Source organism: Thalassophryne amazonica, chromosome 7, assembly GCF_902500255.1.
Source record: "Thalassophryne amazonica chromosome 7, fThaAma1.1, whole genome shotgun sequence".
In the NCBI taxonomy this organism is placed as follows: Eukaryota; Metazoa; Chordata; class Actinopteri; order Batrachoidiformes; family Batrachoididae; genus Thalassophryne; species Thalassophryne amazonica.
Genome location: NC_047109.1, coordinates 103,147,036 through 103,159,326, shown reverse-complemented (window position 1 = coordinate 103,159,326; position 12,291 = coordinate 103,147,036).

Genomic DNA, 12,291 nt, shown 5'->3' with positions numbered 1-12,291 from the left:
AACATCATCAGAATCCACCTTGTGCCGAGGGCATGTGGAAATGCTGGTTGCATCGTCGCATCTCAGGCGAAATTCAATCGGATATCTGGGAAAAGACTTGTGGGGGGTTGGCGGGGGCATGGGGGGTAGCTTTAAATATAAAGTTACTGCACTTCGGTTGGACGGCTCCAATTCTGAGGGTAAGCAGAGCTTTCCAACATGTTAGCATGTACGTGCGCAGAGGGCTGCTTGTGGAGCAGGTTGGACCGGGTCAGTTGGCACAACCGCAGAGCAAATGCCGAGAATAAATCAGTCTCCCTGACACAGTGCCTCTCATCAAGTGACATCCCGCAGCGTCCCCATCAGTTATGAACTAATAAAGACGTATGGGAGGAAAACAGAACCGATCACACCAGATGCCAAGGTGAAATGCATGGAGTGACTGGGGAGAAATGTCAGCTGTGAAACCATCAGGAAGGACTGCGTCATCAATACGCTTTAAATTTTGGACTTGGAGATGTGTTTTCCTTTGCAATTTTGATCACACTTATTTGCATTTAAACTGACAGAGTATATGTCAAATTGAGGCTGAGAGAAATTTAGTAAAATCACGGAAATTGCACAGCAAAAAGGTCATTACACTATCTTTAGAGTTACAGGCTATGCATGAAATAAATAAAATACTGTCAAAGTCTAGACATTTTAATTTCAACATGCTCAAAGTGTCACTCTGGTTTCACACAGACAGAAATACTTTGTCAAGTAATTCCACTGGGACAGAATACTTCACTTATGGGCTTTGCATAGCTCCAAATTAACATTACTCAACAATAAATTGTATTACATATTTTGAGTTAGGCATTTTTAAGATGAACGTATCAGAGTGTGTGAGTGTGTATGTGTATTGACTAATGAACTACAGTTTTTTTTTGTTTTTTTTTACATTTTTACCTATCATATTATTTTAATACTATTTACTTGATTATTCCAGTTAAGGGTCACGGGGGAGCTGCATCTATCCCAGCGGTCATTGGGTGAGACAGAGGGTACACCCTAGACAGGCCACCAGTCCATCATAGGGCCACATGACAGTCAAACACATTCACACTCTCACACGCACCTACGGCCAACGTAGACACAGAAATTCACCTACCCTGCATGTCTACGGAAGTGGGAGGAAGCCAAAGCACCCAGATGGAACCCACGCAAACACGAGGAGAGGATGCAAACTCCACACAGAAACGACCAGGTGGGAAGCGATCCCAGGACCTTTGTGTACCTTAGACCTGTCTGCCATCTGTTGAAAACTGCCACCTGCTGGACATGCCTGAACTTGTTGAAGCACCTACGCTTTAGTAATGAAATAAATTGATAATTGATAAACAAGCTCATTTCAACCAGTATCTTACTTCAAAACCACACATTTTGAGGGAGACAGAAAAAGAAGGAATAAAACAAAATCTGCATCGCCACATTCATTAAAAAAAAAAAAAAAAAAAAAAATTCCTTTCAGCAGTTGGGTGGTTGTATGTTATATATTACTGTTATTAAATTTGTAAAATAGAATCACTGTTTAACAGAAAATAAAAGTTTAGTTCCTTGATTTGCTAGATTTTATTGTGCAGAAATTGTTTATTTCACAGCCACACCTGCAACTAATCTATGATCAATTCAGCATCCAGTAACAATCCATCAGGTCTGTGGCATATGGCAAAGTTGTTGCTTTTTTTATTGATCTATTGTCTTAAAGTTGCCCAGATTGGAATGACTTTGTCCTCATCATATGCACTTTTAATACAACAAGTTGCACATCCATATACACATAGTGGTTGATCAGTGACTTTATTTGTTGGAGAGTGGATGTTTTACCGCAGTTCCAGCACAGGGGTTATCACAAAGAAGATACACTTTACTTTCACAGATTATTGTGTAGGTCACATGAACTTATTTGTAAGCATGTCTCAGTTACTGGTACCAGCTTGGTCTCACTTTTTTCGTGCACCCATCACGAAAAACGCCCGCTTTTCATGACACGTTTTTTATTTTGCTATTTATAATGTTCTCCTAACTCTAACCATAACCATAGTGTAAGTGTGCACCCTCCCCAAATGTTAACCATGACCCCACCAGACCCCCCTTTCACCCCACATTTTCTGCCCCATCACAAAATGAATTAATGCCCCATTATGAAAAATGCCCCATTTTCGTACCCCCGTCACGAACCCATAGATTAATGTACTTTTCGTAACCCAGTCCCACGAACTGCCGTGAAACTGGATTGAGCACAGTGACGCACTTTCAGTGCACCTGCTTCACATCAAAACAGCCATTTGTGGTTAAACTTAGTGTTAGTTGATTGAATTAAAAACAGTGTTAGGTTAGTGAGATGCACATTGAAGAGCTCAAGACACAGCATGTGAGTCATGTATTAACAAAAATTGTTTGATGTGACACCTTAAACTTGTGTTGTAGACCTGCATATGTGTGTGTGTGTGTGTGTTTCAAAATCTCAGACAGTAGACAACTTCTACCAGAAATGTCATGAATATTGCATTGTGCTACATACCCACATACCTCTTCTCCACCCTTTATTGCTCTCTCTCTCTCTCTCTCTCTCTCTCTCTCTCTCTCTCTCTCTCTCTCTCTCTCTCTCTCTCTCACACACACACACACACACACACACACACACACACACACCCGAGCAGTCCGGCAGTGCTCACCTGACATCTGCATATGCCATTCAGAAGGGCAATACGTGTCTGCATCAGTGATTTCTAAACACTTTGGGGTCAACAAATTATTAATATTTAGTATTAGCACTGATGACAATGTGGCATCCTCCTGAGAGCCGGGCAAAATGTTGAGTGGGGCCATTCTCTTGACGTCAACTGTGTTTGGCAGATGGTGCTGTCAGTTTAGGTCTTCGTTTATTCTCTCATGCATATGGCAGCATCTCCCCTTCGTTAAAAAAAAAAAACAAAAAAACAAAAAACAGCAAGCTCATGTATTATCTATGGGGCTAAAAAGCATGCAAACATAAGCAGGAATGTACCAGAGGAGCTTAAACTTCTGTAAACAACCAACAGTGGTTGTTGTAAACCTGATTTTACTGACAGAAATAGCAGAAACATATGGCCTGAGACAGGAAAAGGGGCTGGTACCTGGATGGAATGTGGTTCAACCACGTGGCCCACAGTGCCACATTTGTGACAGGATGTTTCCTGACAGCGAGAGAAGTGGTAACCCCAGCAATCCAGAAGAGGATTTTTTGTTTTTTTTGATTAATTACAACCTGACAAACATTATTACAGCTTTTGAAAAACCAATTTAACTTTGTAAATTGCAGATCCGAGGTGGACTGGCATGTTGATTTGGCACAAGTTTTACACTGATTGGCCTTTTTGATGCAACTCCACAAAACAAGGAGAAATGTGGCAGGAGAGTTTGAACCGGGAACCTTCCACACTAGAACCAAGTGCCCTAACCACTTGGCCACCACCCCTTGAGTAGCTCTGGTTGAAATTTCGTCTACCTTGAAATGAGCTTGATTGTCACTTTATTTCATTTCCAAGGCGTAGCTCTGGTAAACACTAAGACCAGCAGAACTAGGCTTAAGGTCCCAGTGCAAGTTTTCCTGATCTTAATTGTTAGGGAAGACAGTTATTAAACTCATGGAAAGGGATATTAGTTATATACTAACATTTCAGTTCCAATAGTGATTGTCGCGGCTGTGCATTTATGTTATTGAAGAAATAATTGTGTAAATGATAACTATTACAAAACTGGTCTTGATACAGCAATTTGCCATCGTTTACTTCCACCTGACTGATGCTACTCAAACTGTGAAATATAGTCAGCAGCAGTTTATGAATAACCAGCAGGTGAGACTATATTGAAATCATTTAAAATGTTGGTCTGAAACATTCACATTTTCACTATTTATATAAAAATTCTGGGTTAACGTTACAGAGCTTTGTACGTCAAAACAGCCAGACACAGGAACAGTTTCTTCACACAGGCCATCACAACAATTGAACCTGCCAAAAAAACTCACAAATTCATATACCTCACATCCAACTTAACTTCAATCTGTTTCTGTTTCACCCATTTTGTTTCTCTTTTTGCACATTTTATTTTATTTGCACATTTTATTACTGTGATTTATTCAGTGTTTAGTGTGTATTTATACATGCCGTACAGAGTGCAGCTCAAACTGCAGTCAGATCTTTATATTCTGTGAATAATTGGTGAATAAAGGCTATTCTGATTCTTAATAATTCAGCAACAATTTTAAAAAGTGCATTTAAAAAAGTAGCAAACAGAAATTCTGATTACCTTTTTAAACTGTTTGATTGCAGGTTATGTGTTTGTCTTAGACTGATTTGTTTGTCTTAGCAAGATTATGCAAAACCAACAAGGCACGCTTTTGTGAAACATGGTGGAATGATGCAGCATGAAGGGGGGATAATAATAATAATAATAATAATAATAATAATAATAAGTATTATTATTATTTTATTTCTCCAGAAATATGGCATCGCATTTGAAAAAAAAGCTGGTACATGTATAATAATGATACTACTACTACTACTAAAATATTTATAGCACTTGCAAGAGGCAAATTCAAAGTGCTTAACAAATTCCAAATAATTTCAAAGACAATGCAAATACACAAAATGTGTTTGTTGGTTCTTGCACTGGAGAAAGAATGTCTTCACAGGAGAAAATAAAGCATCTGTGGTTGAGGAGAGCGACAGCAGAGGACGGAGAGAGTGAGAGACCCCGGTTAACTTGTGGAGTGTTAAACAGCGAGGGGTCTTACTCCTGCTTTTCTGTGACATGTAGCTGGGTTGGATAGAATCAACACCAGGGTGAACAGGCGGATGAATGGAGATATGAGGGTCCCTGTGGCGACCTGGCAGGTGCCATAGCAACAGAGGCTGGGAATATAGTCAGGAAAGACAGGGGAGGATATCCTGTTAAAGAGGGGCCGTGGCACTGGCAGCAAAATTGCTTGTGACAAAAGCAAACACAGGTCGGCCGCTTTCACGTCACAGCCTAATCTTTAGGAAAGGAAAACAAAGAGTGTGAGAAAGCATCAAAGACAACAATTTTCAATAATTAATCTTGAGTTTGTTCAAAGCTCTGTTTGTTCAAATGACAGGTGTTTTGATTGACAGATTTAGAGCTTTTGATGTACTCACATGGCTCTGTGTCATGTTACTGATGTATACTCTCTCTCTCTCTCGTTTCTCTTGTTTTTCTAGTGTGCCGTCTGTCACTATGCTTATTATTGTCCTTTAAACACATTATACACCTTTTCAGTGTCCAATGTCTTACACTCATTTAAAAATAAATAATTAAAAATGCAATAGCCAATGAGGTGACATCCTGAAAGAAAAAAAAAAAAATTGAGACAAAAAAAAAAAACGTTTCTGTCTTGCTTTAAAACCTGAGTTGCTTGCATTACTATTTCAAAATAATATGAAAATATTTCTAAATCCCTGTAAATTGCAACTTTTTTCTGTAACACTCTGAGCCCAAGCATGCAATTTAACAAATATCCAACAAAAGCACAATATAGCCTCTGGGCTCAAACTTGCCTTTCTTATGATGACGTCACTTCTGGGAAAGCTTTACAATTTGAAGTCCTTCTGTGTAACTGACTGCCAAAGGTTTTGACTGATTTGTTCGTGGACTTATTGCTTTTGTTTAGCCATGGCAACAGGCACTGTTTCTTGTGGCCAAACAGCTGTGTAGCTTGGGGAAAAAAAGATGAAGATGACGGTACGACAACACAAGTTTATTTATATGGCACATGTCAAAATGCTTTAGAAATGATAAAATACACATATAATTAAAAATGAAAGTTTGAAAGAAGAATGGAACTTGAGACTATGATTGGCACAATAAATTTAAAATTGTGAACACATGATTGTGTGTGTGTGCATGTGTGTGTTTCTGTGTGCAAACATCTGTGACCAAAATTGTGCCAAATGGATATTTGTCCCACCAGTTTGTTTCACAGATCTTCTTCAGTCAGAGTTTACATTTTAGGAACATCATAAAAGGTAATAAAGGGAGCCAGTTTACTGTGATCCTAAAATACACTGCAGCTGGAAAGTGTTCACAGCACATCACTTTGTCCACATTTTCTTATGGTACAGCATTATTCCAAAATGGATTAAATGTATTTTTTCCCTCAAAATTCTACAAACAAACAAAAAACAGAAATCACAACTACATAAGTATTCCCAGCCTTTGCCATGAAGCTCAAAACTGAGCTCAAGTGCACCTGTTTCCACTGATCATCCTTGACATGTTTCTACAGCTTAATTGGAGTCCACCTTGGGTAAATTCACTTGATTGGACATGATTTGGAAAGACACACACCTGTCTACATATAAGGTCCCACAGTTGATAGTGCATATCAGAGCACAAACCAAGCATGAAGTCAAAGGAACTGTCTATAGATCTCCAAGACAGGATTGAATTGAGGGGAAGATGAATGCAGAGATATCCTGGATGAAAACCTGTTCCAGAGCACTCTTGACCTAAGACTGGGGCGATGGTTCATCTTTGAGTAGGACAATGACCCTAAGTATACAGCCAGGACAACTCTGTGAATTAGAGGTGGGCGGATCGATCCTAATATCGATAATATCGATACCAACACGTATTGATATTGAATGATCCTCATGTAAAAAGATCGATACTCTAGCTTTTTTTTCTCTCCTGCACGCACTGACTGCTGCGCACGCAGATTCATCAAAGTCTACTCTCTCTCTGTAAGAGCAGCGCTGCGCTGTGTCACACAACACGGAGCAACTCACCCTTGTATTGTGGTTTGTCAGCCTTCTACCTCAGGAGATTTTGTTTTGTGTTGAGTGATAGTTTTTTAAACAAAAACATTGATTGCGATAATAAAGTATTTTGTTGTCACGTACAATGTTTGGCGAAAGTCTAACCTTGGTCTTCAAACATCCTTTGGATCCTTTGGATCTATGAAGCTTAAATATGAAAAAAGTATCAGTATCGGTATCGATGTCGGCGATACTGGGCCTGTATTTACTTGGTATTAGATCAATACCAAAATTCCCGGTATCGCCCACCTCTACTGTGAATGTACTTGATTGGCCCAGCCAGAACCCAAACCTGAATCCAATCTCTGGAGAAATCTGGAAATGGATGTGCACCAACACTGCCCATCCAACATGATAAAGCTTGAGAGGTGCTGCAAAGAGGAATGAGCAAAACTGCCCAAAGATAGGTGCACCAAGCTTGTGGCATCATATTCAAGAAGACTTGAAGCTGTAATTGGTGCATCAACAAAATCTTGAGCAAAGAAATGTGGAAAAAGTGAAGTGCTACTTTCCAGATGCACTGTAAAAATGTTTACAATACAGCTTGAATACAGTCCTGTGCTTGTCTAAATATATTTAGTGTTTTATCATCGTTTTTCGGAATGCTGAAACATGATGCCATCTCATTTTATAGATGTTTTTGTGAAGCATTTTTTTTCCATTGGTGAAAAATTATGATTGTTTTATCGTGTTAAAAAAAGCCTTTATTTTTGGTTAAGTCATTTGGGAAGAAATTGCACAAAACAACCATGGCCCACAAAGGGTTAAACAGAACAGCATTTTTGCAAACCCCATCCTCCTTCATCCTTCTCCCATTGAGAGTGCAGTGACAAATGGAGTCAAAACTGAGCCATATCAGGCATGAATGAATTTTGAACTTTAAGATTTTTTTAAAGATGAAATCCTCAGTATATTCAAGTTTAAAAGGCAGATAAAATGAACATTGTACTATGACCCCTTTAAATGACTCACAGACTGCAGAGTACCTTAGTGGGCGTGTCCCAAAGGGCAAGATTGTTCAGATATGCACTTCCTTTACATGTGTCACAGAAATCTAAAGGTCATCTCAGGAGAACTTCTATAGTCATAAAGCAGAGCAGGTAGATCATTGGATTAAGATACATGTAGATCTGGGTTCGATACCCGATCGCTCTACCTGTCTGTGGTGGCTTGCACGTTTTCCGAAATATTTTTTTTTCTTTGTCTTTTTGTCATCAACCTCAGAATGCCTGAACGTGATGGCAACTAATTTTTCTTTCAATTTTAAAGGGTTTTTATGTCAGTTGGTACAAAGTAAATGATCACTTTATCAAGGTTCTGCCTGCCTTCAAACAATGACAATTATTTTAGACTTGTTCTGAACAGTCAGTACTCAGAGGATTCAGCTGAAATTTGCTACGATGTGTGTCGGAGTCTGTTGATTTGCTATATCAGAAAAGTCGTGCAGGAAATGTGGTGCGCCTCGGCGGTACGGTGGGAGTCCATCATTCAGTGAGACAGCAAGCGTTCCCAGCTCAACAAGGCCTTCATTGACCTAATAACTGGCAGCCTACTCAGTCACCAGCATGTTGAGCAGTATTCATTATTCATGCTCATTAAATTCTGGGCCTCATACGAGCAAACACTGCCAGCTTGCTGCCAAACTGTGTTGGTTTTGTGATGTGCCCACTTGAGACTTAGGGATTTAAAACCAGGACACCACTTCTGAAAAAAAAAAAATACATATACAATATGCAGAATTCATTTTGCCTCCAGTTTAATTTGATCGCATTTTACAAAACACACAATTATACTCAGGTCCTTTCTTTTGCCAAGAGTGGGATTTGGAATTAATAAATGGTGTGGAAAATGTGCACATTCCCTCTCCTGAAAGGGGATTTGGAGTCAGTTCTCCATATTTGAATAATGCATATTTTGTGAATTTTACTTATATTCTTCCCCCTATTTATTCTACAGGAGAATGGAATTTCTAAATACATTTAGTCTGAGCCATCACTGAACTATTCAAAAACACAGTCATATTTTTTATTCATTTTTTTGTTAGAAAATTCAAAACTGTTTTTGTGTTTTTGAAGCGAAGGCGCTCACTCGATATCGTGAGGCGCAATGCGTGCATTGGATGTTAAGTCTGCTTTATCATGGTGTTTGATGCATTGTTTATTTTGCGCATAGACCCATTTCTACTCCAAAATGCTGATTTGTCATGATTTCGGCAGACAATCAAACATTTCAGGTTCAACATGTGCTCTGAAAGAGCCATGACAAGATGAACCTGAAGTGGTGCGCTGAAAAAGAAAGCGGCTATAAATGCGCCGCTACTCACAAAGGAGGACAAACAGCAATGTATATAATAGCTATAAGGAAAAGTGGTGATGTTTTACATGCATGGTGCATACAGAAGAGACACAGACGCGGCATATTTCCTACCTTGGTGAAAAACCTTTCACACAGTTCACAGCTGACAAAGAATCTGTGATGTCGAAGAAACATTTATTTATCAGGACACACATCCACCAGCAGCAGCAGCAGCAGCAGCTGTCTGCACCATTTCCAGCACCGCGGGCCATCCATATTTGTCTCTTCTATACTCAAATCCCCAAGAAAAATACCCATGGTTCCAGCAGAGAGAGAGGATTACAGCTTTCCCATATGTTGCCCTGTGCAAGCACAGCCATATCAATCTAAGCCTGGTCAGTTTGCTCTTTCATATACTCCTAATGTACTGGAAAGCCTTCCACAGTTGACTGCCCCTCAATTCAGGTCCTGAACAGGTTTCGGTCCCAAGTTCCACAAAGGAGAACAATCAGGCTTTTGTGTCGGATTAGGAAAACGGCAGTGGGGAAAGCCCCGGTGGCTGATTTGTTGTCGGTAAGGTTATGTTTTAATACTGAGACACTTCAACATCGGCTCTTATAGCAGGAACTGTGTCAGAAACAAGAGGTCTAAATAAACAGCGTGGCCCACCGGAGCCCTTTCATTCATCATGACATCCTCCGACAGCGACGTACCGGGGAATCATCTGGAATCATCTTTGGCGAGCTGCGGCGAACGCAGGCACCCTTACCGCTATAAAATCACTGCTGGCCATCTGACGTACAAGCCAGCTCACCATAGAGGGAACCATGCGAGTTTGATCCCTTTCCATATTCTGAATTTAGATGTGAACCGATCGCCAACCCTCTTGAGTACACAGCGGTCTGGGAATGATGTGTGAATTCTTTGTTGCAGTCGAAGTGAAGCTTGAATCTTTCTATCACCGGCAGCTTTGAGATGACAGCTCACATTTTATGAGTCACAAACTAACAATAGGATCACTAGTGAGACATGAGTCCAAATATTGATTTTGAGCCTTTTCTTTGAATTCGTGGGGTTAGTTTGGATTACTACCTCTAATCTAGACACTACTACAGTGGGGAATTTCCTGGACTCAGTGAAATGGGAGTGTTTCCGAACAAACAAAACTTCAAAAGGTGTGTGTTCTGCAGAAAGCTAAGGTTGAATGCAAACATGTATTCATTTAGCAATTTTTTTTCCCCCTTGACTCAAAGCATCTCCATGCTTGGATCAAAAGCTTAACCTTTTGACCGCAGAGAATTCCATTGCTGAGTCCTTGAAAGAAACTTTTTTTTTAAATCAACACGCTCAATAACTTGAGGAGGGCACAGATTGTTGCCTGAAGTGCCACTTGTTTGGAGACTGAACAGAACCAGCCATTTCAGTCTAAAACAACAACGGCCAATTAGCTACACTGCATGTGTATTCCTTCAACAGATGTAAGCACCATCAGTTTCCTTTCATTATTATGTTAACCCAGAAAAGACACGTTGTAATGAGGCTACTGACAATGCTCTGAGTAATGAAGACAATAAAATAAATCATGAAAGCATTTCCAAATGCAAGTTGTTTTGTTCATTTGTATATGTATTTGATTTTACACACACACATGCACACACACAGCAACATCATTAGGTAGTTGCTTGTACTGACGGATTCCCTATTGCCTTCGAAATTTAAGTGAATCGTACTTGACATTCTGTACATTTATATAGCAGCCAACAGCTATTTTCTATGGGAAGATTTAGTGGCTTAATGGTGTCCTGTCTAGAGAATGAAGCTACACACCCTCTGTGCTCTGAGCTTTTCTGTCCCATTTTAATTTCTGGTCTGGCCATGGATTTAGGGCATGGCATTTCTCACATACACATTTAGTGCATTCAAGTCCCATCCTGTGAAACTGTAAAACAATATGAACTTATGAAAATGTGTACATGTGAAAACTTTTTCCATGTTGAAAAGATTCTTTAATTTAATGTACACACGAACTCTGAGAAAACATTTTAGAGTCCACCTTCTTAAGCGGAAACTCGTTTGACCATTGCTCTCTCTGCCATGTTCAGGCATTTTCATCAATAGAATAGTCACACTCAAAGATGCTAGGGAAGCTACGGTAGCTCACACATGCACCACCAATGTAGCAATGCATCTGGTTAGGCACAACAAAACTGCAACGTCATTTGGAATCTATGTTTAGGTAGTCAAAGTCATGCCATGGCAGAGAAATGGATGATTAAAAGCATCATAGAGTATTTAAAAAATAGGAATGTTTTGACCAGGGGTTACAGAAAGCAGGAGCTGTCACATTTAACGAAGAGAGTGGACGAGATTGGCCTGCCAGCGAGATAAGTTGCCAATCACGAACAGGAATAATACCAACAACGTAGAACTGTTGTGCATAATGGTGAGTCATTTGTACGTAGGTTAGCTCCTTTTTGTCGGCCCTGTGACACATCTTCACCGACTGAGATCCTAATTTAGCTTGACAAGTTTTGTGTGGAAATGGGTGAAATGTAACACCTTGAAGCCATCCGTGCTTCGGGAGACCTGTTTTCTTGCTGATCATATTTTGCTTCCATGTGTCTGATTTGCAGGCAGATGCCCAATAGTTATACCCAGGCATGTCCGCAATCAAATGCTTTCAAAAGATTTCTCAAATTTAGGTGTAATCTGTAATTTCTTTGGTAGAAGTATCCCATAGCAACGACCCAGACTTCTGAGCTCTGGATAGCCCAAAAACTGCCCAGGTCTGAACTTTTCATCCAGGTATCGCAAAAGCTGCGCGTGTACACAAGCAACCTATCGCAGCGCCCCTAGTATCTTTGAATGTGGCTATTGCCACTCATCTCTTCTTTTTTTTTTTTTAATCTGACATTTCCTTACATCGAAGAGTAGTTGTGACAGAAATTCATAGTAGAAAAACAAACCAGTTCATCTGGCATGAAGATTCATGTCATGTTTAAACTCTCTTAAATCAGCTTTCTTTTCCATTCTGATGCTTCGTTTGATTTTCAACAGATCCCCATGACCATGTCAAGATGCCTAAATATACTGGGTTTCTGCCATCTGATTAGCCAATTTTACCATTAATGGCAAAGTCAGTATTGACTATATA